Raw genomic sequence first — 8335 nt, forward strand, 5'->3', positions numbered from 1 at the left:
CTTACTCGCCCATAGACAGTAATAAAGTCCCAGACCTGCTGGATTTCTACATTACAAAAGGCATCTCATTAAATCAAATTAATATAGGAAGCTTGTGCAATCTAACATCTGATCACACTCCAGTATTGTTAACACTGGGCGCGACAATCCTAAGAAAAGCAAAAAACCTAATCTTACCAACAAATATACTGACTGGGACAAATTAATACTACAGGAACAAATCAATTTAAAAGTAAGACTTAAAACTATAGATGGTCTTGAGCAACAAACCAAACATATAATTGAACAAATTCGGTCAGCTGCAAAAGATGCTACCCCAATAGCAAGAGAGAAATCAGAATATGAAGTGCTTTACCCCCTTGAAATTAGAGAAATGATAAAAGAAAGGCGAAAAGCTAGAAGAGTACTTTTACTACTTTTTACTACTTTTAATAGAATTAGTAATCAGACGAATCAAAAGATCCAAAAATATAAACAGAATTGCTTTCAAAAGTATGTAAGTGAATTAAGTCCACAAGCAGACAAAGATTATTCGCTATGGAAAGCAACTCCAAGATTTAAAAGACCAATTCGAGTACCGCCAATTAAAAATGATCGAAATGAATGAGTTCGACGCGACAATGAAAAAGCTGAATTGTTCGCACAATACTTAGCTTAGCTGACATATTTCGACTAAATGATATAGAATCTACCATGGATACATCTCCTGTTTATCAACCCGATGTAGATCTAAATCTAATTTCTCCATTGGAAGTTGTCACTGAAATTGATAACCTCAATCCTAAAAAGGCACCGCGTATAGATGACATTTCACCTGGATTATTGAAAGAACTGCCCCGAAAAGCAATCATACGTGTTGACATTTATATTTAATGCCTGTTTAAGGCTGAAGCATGTCCCGGAATGCTTTAAAGTGGCACAAATAATTATGCTCAAAAAACCTGACAAACCTGCAGAACAAGTCGAATCTTACAGGCCTATTTCGCTACTATCTGCAATATCAAAGCTATTTGAGAAACTGATATTTAAACGTGTTAAACATTTGGAAACAATACCAGATTTCCAGTTTGGTTTTCGAAATCACCATTCAATAATCGATCAAGTGCACAGGGTAACTGCGGCTATTAAAAGAGCGTTTGAGGAAAAGAAATACTGCCCTGCAATATTCCTGGATGTCTCACAAGGTTTTGATCGGGTTTGGCATTTGGGATTAATCTGTAAGATGAGCAAATTGTTACCGCATAACTATTGTCAATTGCTGGATTCATATTTATTCAGAAGAAAATTTAGAGTATCGCACGAAATGGCGTTCTCGACATTTAAAAATATCTAGATAGCGTCTTAGGACCTCTCCTGTATCTGCTCTACACTGCTGACATTCCAACAATAAAGAAACACTTCTTGGAACATTTGCTGACGACACAGTTATTATGGCAAAAGATATATCTCTGCCTAGGGCAATAGAAAAAGTGCAAGTGGCAGTCAACAAAATCTACAAATGGACAAAAGATTGGAAAATTCAACTATATAGCTCCAAATCTATCCACGTTAATTTTGCATTGAGGCGAAATAATAAAAACTTAATTATATCACTCAATGGATGCCCGATTCCTCAAGCAGAATCAGCTAAATACCTTGGAATCCATCTTGACGGTAGATTAAATTGGAAGCATCACGTTAGATAAAATGCAAAACACATTAGAACCAAAATAAAACAACTATACTGGTTAGTCGGAAGATACTCTCAACTTGATCTAAAATCAAAGAGGTTGATCTATAATATAATTATGAAGCCAATTTGGACCTATGGGGTGCAAATATGGGGTTGCACTAAAAATTCAAATCAACTAGTCATACAACGCTGTCAAAACAAGGTTCTTCGATTGATTACCAATGCCTATCTCTATGTAACTAATGAAGAACTGCACGATGACTTGGAAATCAAATGGATTTGCGAAGTTATCCAAGATTTCGCCTTTAAACACGAAAGAAGATTACTAAATTATAGTAACGTGGGAGTAATACAACTGCTGGACAGCGCGCAGGATGTCAGGAGATTGAAACGAGCGAAACCATACGAACTTGTATAAAGTGTATACATTTAGTGTAAACTATAGCTATAAGTTAATAATTAATAAATAATTATAATTTTATAATTGAGGAATACATACTGATGTATTTTCTCGCACTCGTCTTGCTTGTTAATTAATCCAAATACATAGGAAAAGTAGTAACAAATTAATTGTAAATTAAGATTGTACTAAGCGTATCTAATAAAGATGTTATGAAAAAATATTACGCAAAAATATTGGGCCTAAAATTTCTTCATCGATATAAGCTTTAACCGTGCCAAATTTCTCGTCTCCAGGTGGCCCGGTTTTTTTCAAAGACGGAGGCAAAATTTTCTCTAAGCCAATTAATAAATAGATTTTACATTTTTTCAAATTGCATTTGGCAATATATTCGACGTCATTTATGATGTGCATTGTTTGACGTGTACTGTTTTCTTGGAACGGCTATACAATCAATCGTATACTGAACCAAGAAATCAGAAGTTTCAAATCGAAATGACACATAAATTCCATGCACTAAAACAATACAAATATTGACGTAACAGTAAAAAAAAATTAAAACAATTGTTAAGAATTCAAAAATCCAAACCAGCATCGAGACGTAAATATTGAACAGTGTACCAAATACTTAGGACGTTGAACGGTTTGAGTAAATCTATAAGATTCAAAAGGTTTCTTTTTTAATTTTCTCAAAATCATGCGATGATAGTCTCGAATGATGGAGAGTGTCATGCAGCTCTACAATCATGTCCACCACAGAGACTAACATTCCAGAAATTTCATTTCCTGGTGAGAAGTTACGTTTTATTTACAATGCTACTTTAAAAAATATATATTTTGTAGTTATATACAATATTCCCAATGCTTGTTAATGTTGAAATTGAAGGCATTACGAGATTGTTATTTGTAAGGTGCCATCATATAACTATGCATACATATAAAAATGAATCGTTGTTCGATAGTCTCGCTAAAACTCGAGAACGACTGGACCGATTTGGATAATTATATGGTCTTAAATTATTTGTGGAAGTCCAGGGAAGGTTTAAAAGATGAATAATCTATATATATATATATATATATATATATATATATATATATATGAATCGTTGTTCGTTAATCTCGGTGAAACTCGAGGACGGCTGGACCGATTTAGATAATTTTGGTCTTGAATTATTTGTGGAAGTCAGGGAAGGTTTAAAATATGAATAAATATGAAAATGCTCGAAATTAAATAATAACAACATTTTTGTTTTTTCTTTGATGTCGAGGATTGAATCCGACAATGTACGCGCGCGAATACTTTCTTAACTTCGGTGATCCTTTGTGATAGTGACATTTCAAATGATGTGCTCTTTTTTTGTTGATTTTTTGTAATAGTGACACTTTACTGCTAAGTGCGCGAGAATTTTTCTCACTTGGATTAATTACAATTTACGATACCGAGGAGAAGGCGACCTGACTTAGGTCGTCGCAGTCAATCGAATGTGCTAAGAGCTACCTCACGTGCTAACCGCACTGATAACCAGAGAGAGACAGATCAAGAAAATAGTCGTATTGCTATGTCAGAATTGTATTCTTTAGAGAGTGACAATGAAGTAGATAGGTTTAGAGAGCAACGAGTTCGTGCACATCAAACACAACAACAGCGAGCACATAATGAAATTGAGAGATTCCGAAGACACAGTGCTCCTGTGATCCTGGAACGAGCTGCATTCCACTATGATGCGGCAGTAAATTATTGTACCAACAATTGGGGAAATGACAATAATTTGTAAATATTGCAAGACGTTAAAATACAGTGGTGAATCTATTAGATTATGTTGTATTCTAAGCACTTCTTGACCAACATTCAAAAATATAACAGCTGTTTCCAGATGACATCATTTGGCGCTACACATATTATACAGGACAATTTCATGCCCATTTTCCCACAGTTGACCCGACCCAAAATTGCATGCAGTGGTTACTAAACATATGATACATGGACCTTGCGGAGCTTTCAACTACAATTCACCCTGTATGGTTGGCGAGAAGTGTTCCAAGCGATACCCAAGATATCTGATTGCTGAAACCTTAACGGGGAATGATGGATACCCATTGTATCGTCGGCGATGAGTTGCGGACAATGGGCGATCGATAGTTGTGAAGGTAAGAGGACAAAATGTTGATGCATACAATCGTTGGATCGTGCCATACTCGCCAATATTATCCCGATCTTTTGAAACACATCAATGTGGAATATTGTAACTCTGTAAAGTCGATAAAGTACATATGTAAATATGTTTAAACATATGTAAACAACAAAGGTAGCGATATGGCCGTCTTCGCTGTAACCAATGCAAATTACGAAATATCCAGATGGCATAGTATGGTATAGTACTAGATCGGTCGCTATGTAAGTAGTAACAAAGCAATTTGGCGTATCTTTTCATTTACGATCCATGAAAGACACCCTACAGTAGTCCATTTAGAAAATGGTATGGAGGAAAAAAGTCCGGCACAGTTGGTTTCCTTCAAATCAGTCGACACCGTTATGAATCAGGACGACGTAGTCAACTATCCCGCAGAGTTTTTAAATTCACTGGAATTGCCTGGGTTAACACCTCACAATTTGAAGTTAAAAGTAGGATCATCATCATGTAGGTCATCATGCTGCGTAACATTGATCAACCTCGACTGTGCAATGGAACAAGACTGGCTGTGAAAGAGAGGATGAATAATGTCATTGAGGCAACAATCATAAAGGGAAAATACAAAGGAGAGGATGTCTTGATCCCTTGTATACCGACGATTCCAATGGATTTACCATTCGATTTTAAACGTTTACAATTTCCGGTACGTCTGGCCTTTGCGATGATCATAAATAAATCTCAAGGCCAGTCGTTGGAAGTTTCCCTGTTTCGCACATGGACAATTATATGTCGCGTGTTCGCGCATCGGAAAACCGTCATCTTTGTTTATTTACGCATCAAAAAAAAATAAAACAAAAAATATAGTTTATCAGAAAGTTTTAAATTGATTAACAAACTGTATCATAACTGTGTGTGTCTGTAAATATCTAATTGAAACCTTATAAATAGCCAGTATTTTAGGAAAACTCTGTTTTTTAAGTATGAAACATCATGTGTAATTAATCGAAAATAATAATAAAATTTCATTCATACCGAACATTTTTTTATTAATTACGGATTATTAGGTCTTTTATTTATCGATTGAGGCAGTACGAAGTCTGCCGGATCAGCTAGTATCTATATAATAATCGGCTTAACGAAAATTTTTCCTCCCTTTTAGAGGAAAATGGGATAACCGGGAGGCTTGAAATTTGGAGAGGTTAAAATTTATACAGAAGGATAATTCTTAGGCCTAAAATTGTTGTGGAATTTGTCCTACAAAAAAGTCAATACGAAATACGCCCAAATCAAGCAACCAGAGATAGCCTTCAAATTCGTTACACAAAACATATAAACAAATATTTTAGCCCTATTTTCATAGGGCCTGGCGGACCTGCCGCTAGCTCCAATACGGTAGATTTTCGGTGTGGGATTACGCTATTTCGCTTGTACGTAAATCGACTACGGACGTATAATTTAGTAGAGAACAAAATTGTTCTCGGAAAAGGAAATCGTAAGACAAGTCTTTACGACAAAATATTGAGAATTTGGAAGGGCACCTTAAATTTGTTTGTTCATTTGCGGCTGCGCTCGAGGTATAAATTTGGTAGCAAAGCTGAAATTTGACACTTTCTGCTTTCAGAAGGCTATTCTAGAATATAAAAAGGCGTAGAGTACGTGTGTGGTGGTTATAATCAAGAAGTTACTGGATATTTTTTAACTTTTTTGGTTGTTATATGCTTGCTATAGAAACAGTTTGGTTTATATACGAGGAATTTCGGTTTAATTTTTTTCGACAAATCTTTTGTTCGGGAAGCGTCTCTTTCGAACTGGAGCACTTCCTAACATGGCTGACAAAGCAAACTTGCGTGTTAAATATTATTATTTTGTTAACTGTGTTTTTATGGTTCTTTTTTAGGTAAAGCGATTTGTTTAAATCTGATGATATCTCAGGTGTTACGTGCCAGGATGTAGCACCGTTTTAGATAGAATGCACAGCTTTCGTAGTGATCCTACTCTATGTCAGAAATGGTTTTTAATAATAATGAAAAACTGATGGGAAACTCTTGTGAGGACTTAAATAAGAGCAAAAGGGTTTGTACTGTGTATTTTACATAAGCTGGCTACAAACCAAAAGTTTTCAGTTGTTATTTAAGTTGTAAATCTTTTATAATGTTAACTTTGCGACTGATTTTAAAACTATAACATGCCTCTATTTTAGCTGTCGCATAGGTAAACGAAAACATTGACCTAAATATGTCAGGAAACGTTATTGAGTTGAATATTGAAGCCTGGCAGTATGATATATGTAATTTGACAAAGCCAAGAACTTTTTTTAATTTATTGATAAATGATGCGTCGACTGTTCTATTTTATACCAGCCAATGCCTGTATTTTTCAACACGATCAACAGTTAATTATTTATTAAGCTTTGTATATTTAAAAGTATAAGTTTTGTGTTAAATCTATATTAAATTTTACATATATTTAAATAAAATGTATATTTATAAATAAAATGTATATTTTTATAAACTTTTATTGCATTTTTATTTTTAATGTTTTTATTACTGCTAATATTATTAATAAAATATATTAAATTTCCCGCTACTCATACTGTCAGTTGCGCCCTCTGGTGGCAAAGGAACGCTAAATGTTCACAGGTAATAGGAGATATACTTCTAATTTCTCTGTGTTTTGTGGTCCTTACGTTTTATAGCTGTAACATAGAGAAATAGAGATTTAATTTCATAGGAAATTTTGGCGAAATGTTTCGCGACGTCCAACTTGTAGATGTAGGTACCTAGAACATATTACTTGTTTTATTCGCTATGCTATGAGCCGCGACGGAATCTGATTGGTTCATTTCGTTCTATGGTTTGTTTATTTTGCATGCCATTTTCAATGTGCCCTATATAGGGGACAGTGTGGTTAGCTTTTTATAACGTTTATACATTAAATTATTATTTTATTTTATTAGTACATACAAGACGGTAGTCGAAATGCATTCCCGTTCTAGGAAGTGTTGTGTGCCCGGATCCACAGATAGTGAGGAAATGCATCATCGTTTTCCGTTAAAAAATCGATCTTTAAAAAATGAGTAGAAAACATTAAAAATCCTAAACTGGTTGGGTTAAACATGAAATAGAATTATGATCGTTACCATGTGAGACATTCCTTTGAGTACTTATGAACAATTTAGTGATGGTGAAACTAATACCACTAACCCGGAATATGTACAAATGGAAGTGGATCAAAATCAAAATTATATAGACAGTAAATTGAAGGAGTCAGTCACATTACTGTTCATAATTATTTTTCATAATTTCTAAACTGTCTTACTATATTTGTAGTGCCTATTTCCATCGTTCCAGGCCCACAACTAGGGTGTTCGAAACAAGTATCATCGACATTTGAACAAACTCCAGAAGGTAATGGTAAAGTTTGTATTCATTCAGCCAATATCCCCATTTCTGCTCATTCTTACTGTTAATTACTTGACTCTATAACTTTAGTCCGGGTGTTCCTATAAGAGCAAACAAAGTTTTACGTTGTACCTTAGTGTACATCTCGGGTTATTTAGTAAAACTTTTTAAAAAAGAAATTAATTGTGATTTTTGTTTACATACAATTATGAATAGATCAGTAGACCCACAAATTGAGACTGATTTTATAGAGGCAAGATAATATCTCGTGCCCCAGACTCTAACAAAATTGTATTATTACACTGTCAGTAGGTCTTTGAGCTATGTCTTATTTTATTCAGCGATTTTGCCAGTCGATAATATAACAAAATGTTTGTCAAATGTTTTAAAAAAGTAAATTTAAAACCCTTCAATTGTACATTCCATAATAATCTTTCGGATAAAATATTAAAAGTACTAACGGAGAAACTTAAAAGATAATTTTGATTTGCAATACACCAAAGTTTTTTGCTTATGGTTTTATATATATGTATATAACATTTATATTTTATAGATAAATTTATTTTTATATTATATTTATATTTTGTAGATAAATTTATATTTATTGTTATAGATTATATTTATATTAATTTATTTTTACAGATTATATTTATATTTATTTATTTTTAAATATTATATTTATATGTATATTTAATTGAATTTAATTTAATAAATTTATTTCAGAATTTTT

This window comes from Rhynchophorus ferrugineus, unplaced genomic scaffold (genome assembly GCF_030347505.1).
Source record: "Rhynchophorus ferrugineus isolate W39M unplaced genomic scaffold, kcgeb_rfMv2 rfM9, whole genome shotgun sequence".
NCBI classification, from domain to species: domain Eukaryota; kingdom Metazoa; phylum Arthropoda; class Insecta; order Coleoptera; family Curculionidae; genus Rhynchophorus; species Rhynchophorus ferrugineus.